This window comes from Temnothorax nylanderi, unplaced genomic scaffold (genome assembly GCF_030848795.1).
Source record: "Temnothorax nylanderi isolate EJ_2023f unplaced genomic scaffold, tnyl_v1.0 TNYL_tig0055_pilon, whole genome shotgun sequence".
Taxonomy (NCBI): Eukaryota; Metazoa; Arthropoda; class Insecta; order Hymenoptera; family Formicidae; genus Temnothorax; species Temnothorax nylanderi.
Window position 1 is genome coordinate 1088484 of NW_027249117.1, and position 21965 is coordinate 1110448.

Genomic DNA, 21965 nt, shown 5'->3' on the forward strand with positions numbered 1-21965 from the left:
TTTAGACTTTTAACTTTTAACTTAATTTAGTTACATTTTATCGGTAACTATTAACTTTTAATTTAACTTTCTTGAAGTAAACCATACCATAAATAAAGGCGTCGCGAGATGCCTACCTACAACTCTACATTTATAGTATAGGACCTTGATTCTCGAACTCAACTGTGAATTTGTTTACATACGAAACGGCCCAATACTGCGCCAGTACTGGTTGTTGCAGTTCGGGTACTGGCGTAGTACTGGCAACACTACTGGCGCGGTACTGGCGCCAGTACCGGATGATAACTTGGGCCCAATACTGGCAGACAGTACTGGCCCAGCCGTTGTCTACTGGTACTGCCCCAGTACAGGATTTATGATCGGTTTAGTACTGCGCCAATACTGGTTGCCAGGTGCCAGATTTCTGATACAATGCTACGTGCCAGTATCGAGCCAGTATCGAGCCGACACTGATTTCCGATATTCACCCGACATAAAAAAAATTATTTATTTTGAAATTGTATTACTATTTTTTAACTAAATTTGTTTCTTAAGATGCAGTCTATGATTATAAATATTTTCTCGTATTTGAAAAACACACTTACCTTGGTGGAATTCGAACTCGGGACCTCGGGACCTCTGGATCGTGAGCCAACTGCCTTACATGGTAGACTACTTCTTAATTTGATGTAAGTGTTATATACAATCTACATATGTCATAACCAGCGCAAATATATAATTTTTCAAAAATTATCTTAAGAAACAAATTCAGTTTAAAAAGAGTAATAAAATTTTGAATTGGATATATGATATAATATTTCTTAATGTCGGGTGAATATCAGAAACCAGTGCCGGCTTATTACGAAATTTTGTGTTCGTAAATATATTTATAAAGTTAAAACATCCTTATCAAATCCTTACAAGGGCCTCATTACACAAAAATAAGAAAAACCTTTCTTATGGCATCCTTAATAAATAATGATCGGGACCTCATCCGGTTAGCCCTAATAAATAAGTATTTATAAAGTTAAAATATCCTTATTAAATCTTTACAAGGGTCTTACTAGACAAAAATAAGGAAACCTTTCTTATGGCATCCCTAATAACTAATGATCGGCGCCTTATGTTATGTAAGGCCATCCCTAACAAATTTTTACACGGGTGGCTGATAGAACCTTGGCCGGCAATTGACTGCCGTAGCATCGGCCAAGCGTTGGTCTTCATTGTAATGCCAGATTATTCTATATAGGTAGGCAGTCAGTTATTTGCCAGTGATGGCCCAGTACTGTCTGACAGAATGTTGGGCGACGTACGGCTGCCAACCATCGGCCAAGTGTTGGTCTTCGTTGTAATGCCGGATTATTCTATATAGGTAGGCAGCCAGTTATTTGCCAGTGATGGCCCAGCACTGGCTGATAGAACCTTGGCCGACAATTGACTGCCGTAGCATTGGCCAAGCGTTGGTTTCATTGTAACATCTGGCAACTCCTATATGGGGGGCCATATTCCGTGTAGTGTGATTGGTTGTATGCTTCTAGAAGAATTGACCAATCACAAAGCTCAGAATGCCCCATTTCGTATACGCTAGTCGCAGCACTATTACTTATCTCCGTGAACGCACTAAACGCAGTATAGTCGATCTGGCCACTGGCTTCCACCTCTTTACAACAAACGCTATATTTAATAACACGCTGGACCAGAACCGAAACGAAAACGTGATTATAACTGATCATATCATTCAACATATCGACTGATACATTTGCGACGGAAAAAGATTTCCCTCAGGCACTCAAACGTGCTTTTATACAATATAATACCTCGATACCATCTTCAGCTCATGTTGAACGGTTGTTCAGTGCAGGAGGACTCGTTTCCTCCTGCACTGAACATTCAACAATGAGCTGAAGATGGTATCGAGGTATTATATTGTATAAAAGCACGTTTGAGTGCCTGAGGGAAATCTTTTTCCGTCGCAAATGTATCAGTCGATATGTTGAATGATATGATCAGTTATAATCACGTTTTCGTTTCGGTTCTGGTCCAGCGTGGCGACAAAAAAATTTAACTTTTAACTTTTTAATTGCTAATTATTATTAACTTAACTTTTAATTCAATTAATTTTATTATGGATTAACTTGTATCTTAACTAAGTTAAATTTTCAAGGCTGTTAACTTTAACTTAACTTAGTTAAAAAAAAAAGTTAACTTACCCAACCTTGCATTAAACAAATATGCATTATTACCGGTTTTAATTCCTTTTGCCTCTCTTCACCGGTCCCCATGACAGATCTTTTAAGCATATATACTCAAACCTTAAAGCGCGTTTTTAACCGGTAATTTCAAAAGTGGGCTTTATTCAAGTACTTTGCTCAAAAATTTTCAGAAAATCCACCATGTTTGTGCAACTGTTTTCGCAAGCTTACACATTCGATTTATACCTGGTCGGATTCACCGATTGTGTGTTCCTTAAGGGAAAAACTAAATTGGCTGAAGCTCTCGGTGGCACGTGAAACGAAATAAATGAAGACGATCTTCTCAAATGTCTCTTACACGACTCAAGTGCATTATCGCGTCAGGTTCTCCAGATCGATATCGCTGATTGAGCCGAGCCGAGTTTCCGTGAGTTTCGGTGATCATGCGAAGATCCAGAAAGCATTTCTCGGACATGAGAGATGGAAACAAGCCGAGCATCCGCGTGACGCGGCTTTTGTGTGTCGGCAAACAACGGCCCAATCTCGGCTGCCGAGGCCATGATTTTTCCGCGGCCTGATTTCTCTCGTAGCATCCCCCAAGCGTCCTATTCGTCGTCCGCCCCCTTCGTCCGATTGAAAATATAGCGACGGAAGAGAAAAAATTGGGGCGTACAAAAGATAATCGATCGGACGGCCGGAGATACATACATGCGTCCGCTGTCACGTGCCCCGATATGTTTTCATTTTGCGGGGGATACTGACGTCGGAAATACAACGCCGATGTCGAAACGCAAGATTATTGTCGAGGGTGCGGGACGGTAACCGTTACGTAGATAAATAAGCGCTTTCGAAATTATTGTTATTATTATAGTTATCGTGCTTGTTATATATTAAGTCATTGTTGTACCAGCGGGGACGTCAATTTCAATCGACGAACGTCATTAATTCCAATTGAACGTTTGCACGGATGTTATCGTCCTTGTCGCGCGTGTAGCAGCTAAAGTAGACAATATAAATCCTTTGCATTGCGGTTTATAATCCGTCCGAGCCGCACCGCCGCGCGCCCGATCTCTCTCCTTTCTACTAAATTCCTCGTTAAGGCTGTCAGAGATTCGCAAAAGTGGACGGTTAATTTCCACGAATGTATCTTCTCCATTTCGCGGAGAGATCCGCGCTTTAAACGAAAGCGCCCGGGCGGAACGAAGCGAGACACGGTGGAGCAGCGATTCGCAGTCGCGTCATTTTGTGCATGCATGTTGTGTCAAGACGACGCGCGATCGAGAGAAAAGATTCGATCAGCCGTGAATAATCGCCAAGATACATCTGTATCTCGAACCGTAACGTCGCGAGGTGTAACGCGACCGATTTATCTCGGATTTTTCGCGCCTCGCGGGAGCGTCTATGGCCATAGACGCATGACTAGGCAACTATTACGTGAATTGCGAATAAATAAATGTGAATTTATGAATATGCGAATTAATATATACGAGAGCGCGGAGGAGGTGTGTCCGCGGCAACCAGTCTATAACTCGCTGCACGTGACAGGCGCGGCTCCCCTTTTTTTTGCTCCATATTACGTCTGCTACATCTATCAGTTTCATCGGCTCTGTTAGATGACCAGTTCTATTTATCAGTTTTATCGTATCCATCAGTTTGTTACGCGATAGTCGATAGGAAAATTACGAAGATTTGATCATTTTAAATCGGTGAGAAGTTTGTATCTGTTTCTTGTTCTCGCCGGATTTTTTCCGGCTTTAATACAGAAACTGGGTACAAAAGTTATAGTTATACTTGTATATATATACTAAATATACAAAAGCATATACTTGCATATACCGAAATTATTGTTATACTTCGGTATACTATATACTAAAATTAGAACAAAGTATAGATAAGAGTAGCACTACCTCTGCGCAAGGATGACCCCTAACAGCATTAATATCCTGTACATCTATAGAATATACTACGGATGTCAATATACTGAGAACATCCTTATAAATATCTTATACTTTATGATATCCTCTGAACATTCTCAGAATATACATTTACTGTTAGGGACACGGAAAATCGTGAAGCATTTCACACAAAAGATGTTAAAACAGTTATTATAATCAACCTATTGACCAAGACAATAAAAAAGGAAACAATTCTTAGAGTATTTTCGTTGAGTGAGAACGTATGGTGTGTTCAAAAGAAATTCGCGTAGACTCGAAAGGAACGTTTTTTTCCCGCGTACGTGTCGATCGATCCGCGATTCCTGAAACAACCGGCCTTCCCGCGTCCCGACGGAGAAGCCGGAGTTGTTGTCGCGATTTTTATCAAAAGTCGCCTATGACGCAGATGCATCGTGATTTACTTCGGCGTACGCGGCGGCGGAAAACGCACAATTCGCGGTTCGCTCGTTGGAGGGAAGCAAAAAAATACATCTATACGAAACGGACGCGGTGCGCGGCGGATCGCGGATCGACGTCTCTTATTTTAATGACAAAACTGCGTTGCGATTTCTCTCTTCTGTTATTATTAACACGTTGACTGTCAAGTACGAGTTAACTCATATTTGGCGATTTTGCCTAGGACGCCACATACGAGTTAACTCATACTGGCCTGACTTGCAATTAAATCGCAGTTACGAAGAGATTCGTAGGAAATAAAATTGACAGTGAGCTTCTGAGGTAAGAATGAAAACTTAATTATATAGTGTCAAAAAACGGTAAATATAACTTTTCCCAAATATAGCTTGGCAATGTTAATTTGAATTGACGGACAGCGTCGCATGCGGAGCAAAATCTCCGCGACGATAAATCTCGCGGTATTGCGATATTTATCGTCGGTACCTATTGGTACCTTTTGGCGCGAATCTCCGTGTAACGTGCCGGATTAACGATTTCTGTATTCAGAGCGTCCGCGTCATTTGTCGCAACCCGCGAGGGTCCTTATCACCTTATCCTGACTTCGCGAATTTGACGCTTCCTCAATATCGAGGAAAGCTTTATTTGTGAACGACGAAGTTTCTCGAGCCTTTCTGCATGCATTCGTTAGACGATTTTGCTGGCGTCAAAGCGAAACCGCAACCTTTCGCAACCGTCTCGGGGAAACAAACTTCCTCCTCACGAAGAGAATCTTCTTCCTCGTGGAAATTACCGCATCGGCCGGCGAACACTCGTAAGAGCTATCGATCGGGTGTTTACCTGACGAACTGACGCCGGGCTGCCGTTTCACGATTTCGATTCACTCCTCGCGTTCTCACCATGAATCACGTTTCCGCGATACACGAGATTCTTGCCCTTGACAGGCCGCTTAATGAATTATTGATGATGCATTTGAATTCATTTGAATGCGATGGCACGAAATTGCCCAGAAATCCTCGGCTTTGCGACAAAATGACGGCATCCCGATTGGCAAAATGAGACCATACTTAAAAGTTCGGTTCGCGCGTGAAAGAGAGAAAGGGAAATATATATATATCTTTTTCTATTTGGTTTACTATGACAGTAAAAAGTAATGATTAGAATGTTGATATTTTCACATCCATATATCTTGATACAACTCGACGAAGAAATAGAACTAAACTAAGATGTGTGTGTGTGTGTGTATGTGTGTTTGATTTTGAAAAATAGTTTTATATGTGGATTTTAGGAGACGCAATTCCATCTACATATAGCAAAATATATTTTAATTATTTATTGAATGACATTTTGGTCGAGTTTTTCTATCTGTTTTCTTTGAAAAACTGTGTGTGCAAAAATACTCGCAATCCAGTAATGATTTGGATAGCATCAAGATCACACATCAATAAAAAATATTCATTGACAGCTCTGGGATATCATTGTACCTATTGCTTTCTGGTCTGATGAGCATTTCCACGAATATCACGTCAGGAAATACAATACGTAATATGTATTGCGACGAAACATTTGCGATCCTAAAAAATGTTAATTGGATAGCTATTAGGTAATAGTGAGCTTTTTATCATAGCATACTTTGAAGTGGTTTTTTTAATGCTCCAACGTGTTACAAAGGCAATAAAATTATTATCTCATTTATCATCGTATCATTTATTATTATATGAGTTGTTTGTAATCATAGTCATTATAACATTATCTCATATCGTTTATTATAAGTCGTGTAAAAACATAAATCTATAAAGTAGGTAAAATATAACAGCTGAATATAAATCTCTCATGTTAAAAAAGAGCGAGAGAATTATTATCATTTATCATCGTACACTGAGAGAAAAATGCTTGGTATTTGCAATTATAATTGCATAGTAAAATAATTATGATTGGGGTTCTTATTTTTATATTTAGTTATTATTGCTATAGGGGAAAGTAGGGGAATAGGACGCAGTGGGTAATAGTGCGCACTTCAAGTTTGAGACTGTGACGATAGCTTGCGACACGTGAATGGCAAAATTTCAAAGCTATCGTCAATTCTAGATAATATAGATACATTTTATTTCAACTCAAAGCTTCATTTGAACAGAGGAAGCGAAAAAGAAAACGCGCACGTTTCCTTACCATTTTGAAGCGAAAGGAGTTAAGCTTGCAAGTGGGCAATTTTTATTTGCTAGTGTTATTGGTATAACATAGTGAAATACGATCCCTTGGGAACTTTTTGCCGCGTTGGTCCCATAATTTCATTTGCGGTTTGCGAGTAACTGACAAAATTGTCCCGAAATAACAAATCGGGGAATAATGCGCGGCTTTTATTTATGTCGATTATATATACAGGGTGTCCCATTTTAACTTGGACAGCAAAATATCTCAAAAACTAAGCTCCACATACAAAAATGTTTCAGACAAAAGTTGTATGGTTTCAAGGGGGACATAAGATGGTACCATTGGTTTGACCTTGGATGGTCGTTTAAAGCTCACATAAACGACACCTTTAATTTTTTAAATGGAAACCCCTATTTTTCAATGCATATTCTTGTAGCTAATCTCGAGAGCTTTTCAAAACACTATAATAAAGTATTTTTTCGTTAAGAACTTTTGGAATTATGAGGCTTGAAAGTTCTAGTATTTTGACATAAATTACAAAATATCTTGTAAAACATTAAGTTTTCGGTAATGTTACCTTAATACTTTTATGCACAGAATAATGAGACAAATCAATTGGTATGAAAAAAAGACATAGTTGCTTTTAAGAAAAAGTATGCAGATGCGTGTTGCAAATTACATATTTTTTCTTAAAGGAACTGTGCCTTTTTTCATACCAATTGATTCGTCTCATTATTCTGTGCATAAAAGTATTAAGGTAACATTACCGAAAACTTAATGTTTTACAAGATATTTTGTATTTTATGTCAAAATACTAGAACTTTCAAGCCTCATAATTCCAAAAGTTCTTAATGAAAAAATACTTTATTATAGTGTTTTGAAAAGCTCTCGAGATTAGCTACAAGAATATGCATTGAAAAATAGGGGTTTCCATTTAAGAAATTAAAAGTGTCGTTTACGTGAGCTTTAAACGACCATCCAAGGTCAAACCAATGGTACCATCTTATGTCCCCCTTGAAACCATACAACTTTTGTCTGAAACATTTTTGTATGTGGAGCTTAGTTTTTGAGATATTTTGCTGTCCAAGTTAAAATGGGACACCCTGTATATAGTTTATTTATATTTAAATTTATATATATTTATGTCAAATTAATCGTGCGCTGAAGCCATAAGTCAGTTCTACTCGCAAAAAAAAATTTTTTTAAATATCCTTTAATTGTTAAAGTTTTGCGTTTAATTTTCAATTATTTATCATCACTCACATTAATTATACTTAAAACTAATGATTTAAGCAGAAAAGTTCGAAATTTATCCGCTGCAGACACAAATTGGCAATTTCCAACTGCGCACTATTACCCGCCACTTTCATTTTTACCTGATTTTACATAGTCCTAAATATCGCTCAATAAATATTCAACAACAAAATTATTATCAAGTATGAGTTCACATACTTGTAGACAAACGTTTAAAGGTTCCATAGCTGCATTTAAATTAATTGTAACTATAAAAGCCATTTTGTATTAACAGATTTACCTCAGGTGCGTACTATTACCCCACTTTCCCCTAATATTAGTAAAAATAATTTTATATGTATAAATCTTTCAATTATAGTCATTTTCATCATATTTATAGTACGATTATAGTACTTGCTATACATAAATCACAGATTATAGCGTATAAAATTATGTATAATGTATGGTTGAAATAAACGTATGAAAGCTATGACAATAATAATGTAGAATTGAGTCATAATTCGCATTGTTAAAATGACTATAAAAATATAGTTGGCACCAAAAATAACTAAAAATTATAGCGAAATTGTGATAACTGCAACTATTTCTTTCGCTCGGTGTATTATTTATTATATTATATCATCTGAATTGTTTATAATTATAATCATTATAACATTATCTTATGTCATTTATTAATATATGAGCTGTATAAGATTGTAAATCTATAAAGTACTTATGTAAAATGTAACAGAATATATAAATCTCTCATAAGTCTTTAACATTAAAAACAAAAGAAAGAAAACAGAAGAGGTACCGTGACATAATACCGAAAGTAGCTGTTATGTTCAGGTAGTTCAGGCAATGCTGGCGATGAAACAATCGATTCAGTTTTTCAGACCGAGTAGATTCTATCTATTATCGATTAAACCACCCGAGCGTGACCGCATTGACATTTCCAAGGACTTCCTAAAGGAGTGAACTAAAGGAGTAGGAGCGAGGATTAGATTAGGTCACGTGGAACGTGCGACTGCCGCTAAAAATAAGAAAATAATCCACACTATTATCGATCGGACAGTAGAGCTTCACGTCTAGAGACGCTAATTAGTCTGAAAAATGACGCCTTCGAAATGTTCTGTGAAAAGTACACACATGCTTCCGCCATGCTTGCCGGAACGTGTGTCGATACAACTCGAGGCGCGAAGATTATCATGCCATAGAAATTTAATAATGATACGCGTCAGCGCGCTCGACAAAAACGCCAAGGAGAAACTCGGATGCTCGGCAAATATCGCGGATCACGTGCCAGTCAGAGCGCTTTGGTATAATTCAGATAGGAAAATTTTCTTGAAACCTCCGTGTGTCAGAGATAAATGACGACGTGGAATAAAACTGACCACCTTCGAGACCACGTTCGATCGATATCTCGATGAAACATCTGTTTGGCCGATTTTGCATACTCCGGCACTCCGAAATAAACGACTGTCGTCAACGACGATCGTATCTTAAAAATGTTAATTAGCGCTTTGCTGCGAGGCATGTGTCGCCGAGTTTATAAAATTAAGATAACGCCGCGGCGTGCAAATTCGTTTCTTCCGTGAGTGCACGGCAACGTACGGCTCTTTTAAGCGCGTTCGCGCCAACTGCGTTGCATTTTATTTGTAAAGGCACATGGTTCTGCGAGATATGTTTCCTAGATTCGGTAAAAAAGTAAAGCACCTCCGTGTAAAAAGATCGCGCGCGCCTTTATTCCGATCGATCCGAACGATGGCTGACATTGACTTTAATCGTTAATGTGTACGCGAATGTATTTGTACTTCATTGCGCTGCTATTCCTGATTTTTTTACACGGCCGACTTACGCCGTGATTTGCGACAACAGATCAAAACACTCGATCGAATGTGCGATTTCGAACTTCTGAAGCGAAAAATTATAGAAGAAAGATTGACGTTAATTTATTTTACAAGGAAATTTAATTTAATTTCATTTAAGATAAATTAAGATAAATAAATTATTTAATTTAGTTGTTTCATACGGATATAAATTCCTCATTTTCGAAATCGGATATTTTTGGATTTATCTATATCTATTTTAATTGCTGTGAAAATTAAATATTTTCTAATACCATAAGCTAACTGTTATTCGTTTTAATTTTGTTTCTAAAGAAAACTCGGTTTTCTTGGCGTTCTATCCGCCGCGATGGATTATGTTTGTTCTGTTCGTTATGTTAATTAATGTGTGTCAGTACTTTGCGGAATGTTATGGATGCCATCTCCGCGTAATGGAATTTTTTAATACTCCAGGGCGAAATTAATTACATACTGTCATTCTGCACAAAGACCGTCTTGTATTGTTGCTATCTAAATCCGCTAATAAATTATGGTTTACTTGTTTGCTTGTTAATTGCTTTCCTCGCGGCGGGTTAAGCCGAAAATGCCATTGTTGAACGAATTGATAATCAGAAACGACCACACCGTCGTTGTAAATTATGCACGTGGATCAAGTGAAATCTCGATCAAATCTTTGATACACGATGCATCCTTGCCTGATAGTAATTATAACGCTCTCCTTCTCGAGCGCTGTTTATTACGGCTTTTAAGATGCGTTTTTATATTTAATACATGTATAGTCATACTCATATATCATAAACAAGCTCTTAATGTACGGCATAGTGAGCAACGTTGCTCCACGCGTGATAAGAACGAGTGTTTTAAGACGACGCGTCGCACTTTGAGTAAATAGTCAAATAAAACAGATCGACAGATAAGAAAATAAATTATGCCAATGAAGTCTTTACATGACCGACTATAGTTAACCTCGATCTAATTTTTTGCCAGCGATTATATGTTATTATTTTTATCTGAAGACTGAAACGCGTTGGTGGCCTTACTGACAAATGCGAATTTTGTCCGCATGTCGGGCAACAACACAATGATCATTTATTTCAGACTAGCTTTTGAGATATACATAGGTATAGTTACCAGGGGCTTCGCCCGGGCGCACAGTGGGATGAAATGCAAATCTAGCTGGACAAAACTATAAAAAATCAATATTTTTCAATAAATCGAATAACATAGTAAAGTATTATTTATACTTGTATAATGCAGATTATATCATAATAAGGCCGGTAAAATATTCTGATGTTGTTATAACAAAGCCGATAATAACAATTTCTCAGAGCAACTAGTTATTAAAAAATTATATTGTGTCTTTACATAATTATAAAAGTATATTATTGCAATTAAATTGTAATATTTTTGTGTTCGTTTAAAAGGTTAAATTACGTTCTTTCAGTGTTTTATTTTAATTCTTGTATGTTTAAAGAAATTTAATGAAAAGTAAGTATTACTTTTTATTGTGTAATTAGTATACATTATTGAGTAGAAAAAGTTTCATCCGGCTTCATCCAAAATAATCAAACCATAATTAGATTCTTTGTAGTACATATTTTAAGCACTGTATAAAATGATGTGCTACTTTTTGCAACTTTTGCAAATAGTCTATCTTCTAACAGTAGATTTTTTGTAAGTGCGTAAATAATATTGAAAAATTATGGAATGAATTTTGCATAAAAGCTAAAAATTATTTATTTAAGTTTGGCGGAACGGAGAAATCTAATTTTATTTACAATATAGAATGTCTATAAAGTCTGTCTCTACCCCTTTGAATTATTTTTCAATATTATTTACGCACTTAAAAAAATCTACTGTTAGAAGATAGAATATTTGCAAAAGATTAAATAAACACAAAAATATTACAATTTAATTGCAATAATATACTTTTATAATTATGTAAAGACACAATATAATTTTCCAATAACTAGTTGCTCTGAGAAACTGTTATTATGGGCTTTGTTATAACAACATCAGAATATTTTACCGGCCTTATTATGATAGAATCTGCATTATACAAGTATAAATAATACTTTACTATGTTATTTGATTTATTTAAGAATATTGATTTTTTCTAGTTTTGTCCAGCTAGATTTGCATTTCATCCCACTGTGGGGCGTCTTTTTTTTTAAACGACTTTATTTGTATTATTACATTTGTGTTCTAGCTAATCTTATCCACCAATGTATGATTCATAAACACATATTTTCAATAGCTTTCCACGTCACCCATAAGGAACTATTATTAACGCGTTTTTTTTAGTGGTCAATACCATCCTTTAATGATACTCTATATAAAATTACATGTAGGGTAAACTCGGGTAAGATGGCCATAGTTTTTTAAAATGCAAAAAACATACATTTATTTTTGTTATTTTTTAACAGTATTTGGTATATTCCTTCACTAAAGCTTAAAGTACGTAAGACTATCGAAATTAAGAAGAAAACACTTAACATAAATTATATATTATCAAAGTATTACAACGTATGCATTGGCCATCTTATCTGACCTTTAAGGAAAAGATAGCCATAGCATTACGGGACAGTTGGTCATACATGTTTTAATGTTAAAGATGCACTTAACATTTTGTAAAATGATAAAAAAACTTATAATTTCACATATTTAGTTACAAATATATATAATTATATATAATTCAGTTGTAAACGTATAATTATACATGATATTGCAATAATAACATAAAAATTAAAATTCTTTTAAACTTTTAAAGGAAACAAAACAAAATTTTCTATAATATTTTTAAAAAACAACATGGCCAGGACGATTATTTAACTGTAAGCCAGTTTCATCCATATTATAAATAGAACCTGGCTTATTAAATAGCCCATTTTGTTCAAAAATTTCACCCAGAAGTTTAAAATACTCACTTACTCTTTGTCTATTCATACAAAGACTTCTGGCAAGAGATAAACTTTCTGATTTGCGTACAAAAACATCAGGATGTCTAGACAAAAATGAATAAAGCCACTCATATCCAGCTTTTTGAGTTTCATTATTGAATCTGTGTTTGATTTCAAGTTGATTAGCAAAGTTATAAGCCAGTGTACGAAGATCATCTCGAGTAAGCGGAAAACCATGCTTTTGCATCATCTTAATATGGTGCACCATTCTTTCTTCATTCTTCATATCATTCCAAGCGAGCAGGTAGGTAGGCCCCATTCCACCCTTTGTTGCGTTAGCAGATTTAAATCTTCTTTCAAGAGTCTTTCTAGGAATACCATTTTGAATGCTTGCTTGACGTATAGAAGTGCCATTTTGATTGGCTTCTAGGGCTGCAGTTAACTGCTCCTGCGACCATTTTACCTCGCGTATGTTCTCGATTCCTATTTTTATTTGGCATCTATAAAAACACAAACACTGTCACTATTTATAAATATTATTATTATTGTCTTTTTGAAAATTTTGAAGTAATTTCTATCACCTTGCACGCATATATTGACTATGCTTTGTCAGTACACAAGACAGGTTTTATAACCTCACTTCCTAACCTCATTTTTAGCAGTACAGTTTACCGTTTTTCCGTATAAGTAAAAGTTAATTGACTACCGTGTCACTTGTTATGCGATAAGTATTGTTAAATTCTTTCTATAAAAACTCAAGAAGCAACGTGATATTGGGCAATTAAATGATGAGATTCTCGCTTGATAGCTAAACACTTACGAAGTAAATATCACAATATTTCCCGAAACGAGAACAAAATCAAAATAAAAAATCTTTTAATACTTACTTTTATTGCACATTATCCACAATCCTCTTCTATAATAACAAAAAGTCAGTGTCACGAGCTGTGTGATAAGCAATCGACTTTTGTCTCGCAGAATAATAGTCATATTAATATATCGATTGTGTGGGCCGACTTATCATGAAAAAAGTGGGCCATTTTATCCAAACTGTGAGGAAAAGATGACCATAGTATTTATAAATAAATAGTGAAAATAGAAATACAAATTATAGTCAAATTACAATTTACATACCTTAATTATGTGTGTAACGTTGATTACGACAGCTTAACTGTAATTTATTCGACGTTATAGCAGCTTTTAGCGGACACATGAAAAACTTTGCAGGCAGTCGAAAATAAAAATATGATATAATATTCACAATATTGTTATTTCGAATAGTGTACGCACATAAACTACTGTAAATATTGATTATTTTTTAGAATGACTACAAAAATGCACTGTTTAGCCATTATTGGAGAAATTACAGCCATGGGCCATCTTTTCCGTATGGCCATCATACCCGAGTTTACCCTATAGCTCATACACTTTTTAAGCAGAAATCGGTAACTCCTTCACCGATCTTCGCCAAATTCAATAACAACTTTCTTTAAATAATACTGTATCCATCAAATAACTTATACATTTTTTAGGCAGAAATCGGTAACCCCTTCACCGATCTTCGCCAAATTCAATAACAACCTACCTTTAATGATACTCTATCCATAAAAAAAAAATTAACTCGATATCTCAAAATTTGTGGAAATTAGAGCAATTACGTAGATTTTTTTAGACAGAAATCGGTAACCCCCTTATTATTAGCAATTTTTTGAATTCTATTATATTCCTCAGTTTTTTCTACCCCTATTTCATATAAAATACTTTAAGATTTGGTCGATTAGGAAAATCTGAACAGGAAAAGTCATTAAGTACGACTCTTTTAAAGAATTTAAAATTTTAAATATCCCAAATTTTTTTTCAAATTAGGTTGTAGCACAATGGCACATAGCCTATGTTCAGGAAGACATAAGCTATCCACCGGTGTAAAAATTTTTGAAATTGATTCAATAGTTTCTAAGATTACCCTGAACAATGGCACACAAACAAACTTTTCCCCTTTATATAATAGTAGAGATTATAGTAATCCATTTACTAAAATTAAAAGCATGAAAAAATCCGTCGGTTTTTGTATCTACATGAGAGAGCTAACCGTCGGATATAATTTACCGATATGTCGACAGATCGAAAACCTATATTTTATCAAAAACGAGTGAAATCGCTCGATAAAGCGCATTTTATACTACTCAAATATTTTCAAGCCATCAGGATAATTACTTCTAAAGGCAAACGAAAAAATACGTTAGAATAGAAAAACTTACCATAAGTTCAATTATATATAATTAAATACATATATTATATATGTATACATATATTATATATGTATACATATATTATATATGTATACATATATTATATATGTTAAATACATATATTATATATATATATATATTTCATTGTATATACTTTACTATTATCGAAAATATTGAAGAGCATGTTTCAATGGCAGATATTTTTCGATAAATATAATTGTAAGACTCGCTTCTGTGAACTTTATTAGAATAGACTTCCTCGCATTTTGTTAAGGTAGCAAGGATAATTAACGTCAACTTCCGAAGGTGCGACCGCAAGAAAAATGAACGGGCGTCCGATTTTCTGCCACGCGCCAGTTTATCGATCCTTAACGATATATTCGAAAAGCATAAGATTCGAAACATCATTAGACAGCAAAGTTCGAGCACGCGTACATCCTTCCTGCCCGTTCAAACTGTTAAGGAGCATCATTATCGTTTTGGTATACTTGAACCCGATAAGAAGCTGCCTGAGGACTTGCAGCTCGGCGATTTACAACTTCACAGAACCCCGCGAGCCAATTTCTCGTGGCCGCGTCTTTATCTTCGAGAGGCAATTATGGCAATATCCATGTCTTAACGCATATTTCAGCTTATATTGCTTACCGTTTTAATGTATTTCAAGTCAACAAAAAGTGAATAAAAAAACTTTATTTCCAGTTTTCGCTATTTTTAGCGATGACCGTCTGCCGTGCATGATGTTACTGTATTGTACTAAACTTCCGCTTGTGATGACCCCCCCCCCCCCCAAATCCGTAGTCAAATTCATCATTCGGCAAACAGTTCTGTTGCGAGCTATCGACGAATGATTCTTGATATTTTTTGAGGAAGTCTATCTAGTGAGATACTCGAAAAACGAGTCTTATATTTATCAATTTTGCAGTAATATAAAATCAGTTAATACACAGGGTAAACCATAGACAAAACTTGGTTGGAATGAAAGAAGATACAAGAGAGCACTATCCGTTTCATTATAGATGGCGCTACTATACGTCAAACGAAGGTCAACTTAATTTTTTTTATGGAAATCTCCCTTTTTTATTACTTTTTATATAAAAATAGAGATAGAAACAAATTTTTCCATTTGAAACATTTTTTTTATTAATGCAATTTTTCGAGATAATTGACTTAAAAAAAGGACATTTGTTTTCATACGTATCTATAAAATTACTAATTATTAAAAAGATTTCTGAATAAAATTTTGTTAAATAATTTATTCCTTGATTCGAAAATATTTAATAATAATAAAGGCCAAAGAAGTTTTTTTTAAGATAAGCTTCTTATTGTTTATAATAATTTGTATTCCTTTACGTAAGTATATTTATCAACAAAAATAAATTTTATAAATTTCTGTGCCTAACGAGAAAAAAATATTTAGTTTATTAAATGTTTAAAATGATGGCTGCATTAACTTCAATGCATCTTGCAATAGGTTTTTTCTAACATTTTCCTAACCAGTGAATAGGATGAATAGAAGGACTTGTCGACTTGGTTCGCTCGTTCGCCGGATCTTTTACATCTTTAGATTTTTGTCTCTAGAGATTATTTAAAAAAATATATGCTATGATAAAGACAATTGCACGTATAAACAAAGTTTTAATCGTAAACGTAAGGCCGTAAAAAATTATAACCAATCACAGTCGATTATTCTTCTCTTTGAAGTCGAAAAATAATCTAGTGTGATTGATTAATTTTCTTATTACTTATAATTTTCTTATAGTTTTACGGTTACAACTAAAACTTTGTTATGTTTAATGACCCTGAGATACCTACAACACTTGTGACAACACTATGCAACAGCATATATTTGTTGATGCTTGCGCAGCTTGCACTTCTATCACTCTACAAGCTTCGCAAAACACTGAATGGAGTTTGTGGAAACGTATTGCAAAATGCATTGAAGTTATAATGGCCATCACTTTTTGAACATTTGATAGACTAAATATTTTTTATTTTTTTTACGTTAGGTACAGAATTCTGTATTTTTTGAAATTTATTTTTGTTAATAAACTAAAAACAATATATAATGTTGTCGATATGAAACGAGGTGCCACATGGGTTTACAACTTTTCACCCGTGGAAAGCCGACACATGTACTTTGAAGGCACGCTACGTGTCTAATTTAACAATAGTGGAGCCCCCCGCAGGAGGGCGGAATCTACTGCCTCCACGCATACACTTTCCACGCGAAACGAGGTGTCACGAGGTGCCACTTTTCAATATCCTAACTATTCGCTGCTATAACAAATTATTTCTGTTACAGATATTAAATATTTTTACACAATGCAACTTTTCTACAAAGCGACGAAAGAAGAAAAAACGGGTTTTTAACTTTTGACGCGAACCGAGGTTCACCCCCACCCCCCCTGCTTGCGGGGGAGGAAGAGCGGTAGCCCCTCCCCCGCCTACGTGTGTACTGTTTATACACACACAATTGAAGTATTATTTAAAAATTCATATTATTTATTTTTAACTTTAACACTGTATATCTTGAAAACCAGAGCGGTTAGCCCTATAAGACCTATATAATTTTTTGTTCAGTGTTAAAAGTACTACCAGAAACCATCGTCAAATTAAGGCGCCAGAGTTATCGGAATCTTGCCATGAAAACAAATGTTCCTTCTTTAAAGTCGATTATCTCGAAAAATTTGCATTCATCAAAATAATGTTCCGAATAAAAAGTATTTGTTTTTATCTCTATATTTATATAAGGCAATGAAAAAATAAGGGTTCCCATTTAAAAAAATGTGTTGACCCTCGTCAACAAATCTTTCGTTTTGTGGGGAATTGCTACCGCCATTTCTCCCTAGCGTAGAGTGGAAATCTATTTTAATAAAATAACAAGTCTTAGGCCGGTATTCATAGTCGGTTCTTATATTTAAGACCATCTTAAGTACAATCTTAAGATGTCATTAACCAATCACAGAGCCGTATTAGCATCTTAAGATATTACTTAAGACGGTCTTGAAATAAGATCTGATTATGAATACCGGCCTTAGATTTATCAAGTAATATATGCCATTAAAACATACTTTTCAACGATATAGAATTAATCATATAAAGACTTCGACATTATACCTTAACAGCAAATGTATATTCTGAGAATGTTCAGAGGATATCGTAAAGTATAAAATATTATAAGGATGTTCTCAGTATATTAAGTATAGTATCCTTAGTATATTCTATAGATATACAGGATATTATTGCTGTTAGGATACGTTTTTTCTTATCCATCGATCTGTTTTATTTATCAGTTTACTTAAACTGTGACGAGTCGTCTTACAACATTCATTCTAAGTCAAATCCACTATTCGGCAAATGTCAACCATTGATAAAAAATTTTTAGGATTTTCTTTTACTACTTTACTACCGACAGTGACTCGCGTTCGCGTCGTTCGTTTGCATCTTTATTTCGTATCTGACACGCTTCCGATATGCTGTCGTAATACTCTATCGCAATACTGTCGTTTCTCGTGTCGCCTTTATCATGTCCTCGCTTAACAGCTCGTTAGATTCATATGCGTTTTATGCAATTATTGCAATTTTCAAGGACGATGCCACGCGAGAGTTCTATCGTACAACATTCTCGCGGCGATCACATTTGAGCAGAGCAGCGCTGGAATTAATATCGTCCGTGTCAATTTAATCGTTTCGAACCGACAATGCTTGCGGCGCCAAAATCATTTAATTTTTATTGTCATAATACAGATCAATTTAAATATCGTATCGCTATTGTCGCTCACGCGATTTCAACGCTGATTTCGTCACTCTAATCGATCTATCATTTTAGTGTGATAAATATCGCTGTCAAAACTGAATTGAATGCCATCAATTAGCGCTTAGACTCTTAGACGATTATGAAATACCTATCGGTTTGCATCAAAAGAATTTGCGAAAGCTTATTATGTTATAGCAAAATGCGACTAAGCTAGAGCTCTACGAAGCTGTTAAATTTTATAACGAAATCTTTGAGACGCTAATGTATGTGAATGTTAGAAGCGTGAATCGGCATTATTTACTAATTTTTGCTTCCTCATAGAGGAAGCTTTGTTTCCGTTAAAAAAAAATTTTTTTTGTTTTTCTGAATGTGTTCAGAATGTTCTAAAACGTCGAAAAATTGCAATTTTAAAAAATGTCTGTATGTATGTATGTGTGTGTGTATGTGCGTATGTGTATGTGTGTGTGTATGTGCCAAATTTACCGATTTTTATAACTCCAGAACTAATCAACCAAATCTTAACGAATTATATATGAAATAGGGGTAGAAAAAACTGAAGAATATAATAGAATTAATAAAAATTGCTAATAATAAAGGGGTTACCGATTTCTGTTTTAAAAAACAGCCAAACTTACCAAAATTTCTATAACTCAAGAACTGATTAACCAAATTTTAAAGAATTATATATGAAATAGGGGTAGAAAAAACTGAAGAATATAATAGAATTAATAAAAATTGCTAATAATGAAGGGGTTACCGATTTTTATCTAAAAAAATCTATATGATTGCCCTAATTTCCGCAAATTTTGAGATATCGAGCTTAATTTTTTTTTATGGATAGAGTATCATTAAAGGTAGGTTGGTGTTGAATTTGGCAATGATCGTTGAAGGGGTTACCGATTTTTGCCTAAAAAGTGTACAAGTTATACATGTAATCTTATATATAGAACGTATCATTAAAGGAAGGTTGTTTTGAATTTCGCGAAGATTGGTGAAAGGGTTACCGATTTCTGCCTAAAAAATATATAGGGTAGACCGAGGCGAATTGGATTACTAATTAGCACGATAAAATAGCTCGTTTAAAAATAAAACACAAACGAAAACTGTCTTAAAACTTATATTGATCCGATTCGCCTCGGTCTACCCTAAGTTATTTGATAGATAGAGTAACATTAAAAGAAGATTGTTAGTGAATTTGGCGAGGATCGGTGAAGGGATTACCGATTTCTGCTTAAAAAGTGTATAAAGGAGGGTCCACATTATCGAGCAGAACCGCGAGCCGAACTTCGCCGCGAACCGATCATGCGTCCACATTATCGAGCCAATCTTTGGCTCGATAATTTCGGTTCGTGGCGAAGTTCGGCTCGCGGTTCTGCTCGATAATGTGGACCCTCCTTTAGATGTACATGTAATTTTATATAGAGTAGGATTGTGTGGGGTGATGTGCAACACTTTTTTTCGTTGCTCGGAAAACATATCCAAAAATCAAATTCTTGAATATATCATGGCTGTATAATGTAGAGGAAGGAAAATACTAAAATTCTGCGTGATTAAATTTTCAAAATTTTAAATTTTTCCTAAAAATTTTTTGAGTTTTTAAAAACGTCTGTTTTAGCATTTTCAAATTTTCTTGGGGTGATGTGCAACACAGGTAAAATTAAGGTAAAAAATGCATGAATATCGACATCAATCGACTTAAATGTTAAATTTGGGCTTCTTAAATACAAATTAATCGAAATTTGGTGAACAAAAAATTTCACTGTGTTGTAATCGACCTCTGACAAATGGAAATTTCACAAAATCATTTTATTTAATTTCTTATTTATTTATCGCTTAAAAATTAATATAATGAAAGGAAAAACGCAAAAAACTTTATTTTTCATTATCTGAATCGCAGTTGTCACAAGTAAAATAGTTGCGACCTTGCATGTCGACACATTTCAAATGACAGTGTTGCACATCACCCCAAACACGCTATTTTGCGCGGACTGGCGTGACACCAACACAATGTAAGGAAATCACAAAATTGTTTTGGATTATCAAAAGCACTTGAAAAACTAACAATATAAAAATATTTACCTATAAGATGACTAAAACCAATTCACGAAATCACTATAAATGTGAAAAGCAAAAAAAACTTTCAGCTCGAGAAATTTAACTCGCTTTTCGTACAGCAAACCAGGGTGCGTGCTATCTCGCGAGTTATTTATCTAAAACAAGGTACTGTCGACACAAACACATGGCAGAATGCGGTTCTGTCAAATGTCGACATGCAGACCAGGAATCGGAAACGTTGCACATCACCCCATGTTGCACATCACCCCACACAACCCTATTATTAAAAGAAGGTTGTTTTGAATTTTGCGAGAATCGGTGAGAGGGTTACCGATTTCTGCTTAAAAAATGTGTAACGATTTCTGCTTAAAAAATGTGTAAGTATTTTTAATGATACTCTATCCATAAAAAAAAGTGTGCAAGTAGAAACTTGCACATTGCTTCCTCATAGTTTTTAAGTGTGCAAGTAGAAACTTGCACATTGCTTCCTCATAGTTTTTAAATGTGCAAGTAGAAACTTGTACATTGCTTCCTCATAGTTTTTAAGTGTGCAAGTGGAAACTTGTACATTGCTTTCTCATAGTTTTTAAGTGTGCAAGTAGAAACTTGTTTAAGTGAGCAAGTAGAAACTTGCACATTGCTTCCTTATAGTTTTTAAGTGTGCAAGTAGAAACCTGCACATTGTTTATTTAAATAAACAATGTGCAAACACAAATAACAAAAAATTAAAAAATAAAAATGTATTCATAATTCGCCTTTTAATTGAATGATGAATAAAAATTTATTCGTTATTCTTTTTCTATTAAATAATACATAAAAATTTATTTGTTATTCTCCTTTCCATTAAATGACGAATAAAAATGTATTCGTTATTTGGCCACTTTTGTGAATGATGAATATCCACAAATTTCTTCGTCATTCAGAAGTGGCCAAATAAGAAATAAATTTTTATTTATGATTCAATTAAAAGGCGAATTATAAATACATTTTCATTTATCAATCACCAATCATGGAATGTCATTCCTGACTAGAAGTAACATTCTTAGCGAAGTTTTAATTTAAAAGACAAATTAAGATTCATGTAGTTATGAATATTTATCGTCGGTTTTGGAAGTGAGTTTATCATTGAAGGTGTTGTCAATCGACGCAATTAGTAATTCTCTATGCTACGATGAAACAAACTGCATGCATCGAGATATGTGGCGTGCGTGCGCGATGACATTTAGGAAAAAAAAAGAAGGCCAGGATTCCCGT

The 21965-nt window shown here is 34.7% G+C and overlaps 1 protein-coding gene and 1 non-coding gene across 3 annotated transcripts in view; both read left to right on the top strand.

The window, feature by feature from the left end:
• Nucleotides 1-21965, top strand: part of LOC139772959 (carcinine transporter) — a 47900-nt gene that overhangs the window by 11874 nt on the left and 14061 nt on the right. The gene's annotated exons all lie outside the window — the stretch shown is intronic.
• LOC139772975 (U6 spliceosomal RNA) lies at nt 4019-4126 on the top strand. Its single transcript, XR_011718236.1, has one exon. It is a non-coding gene; the product is annotated as a U6 spliceosomal RNA (small nuclear RNA).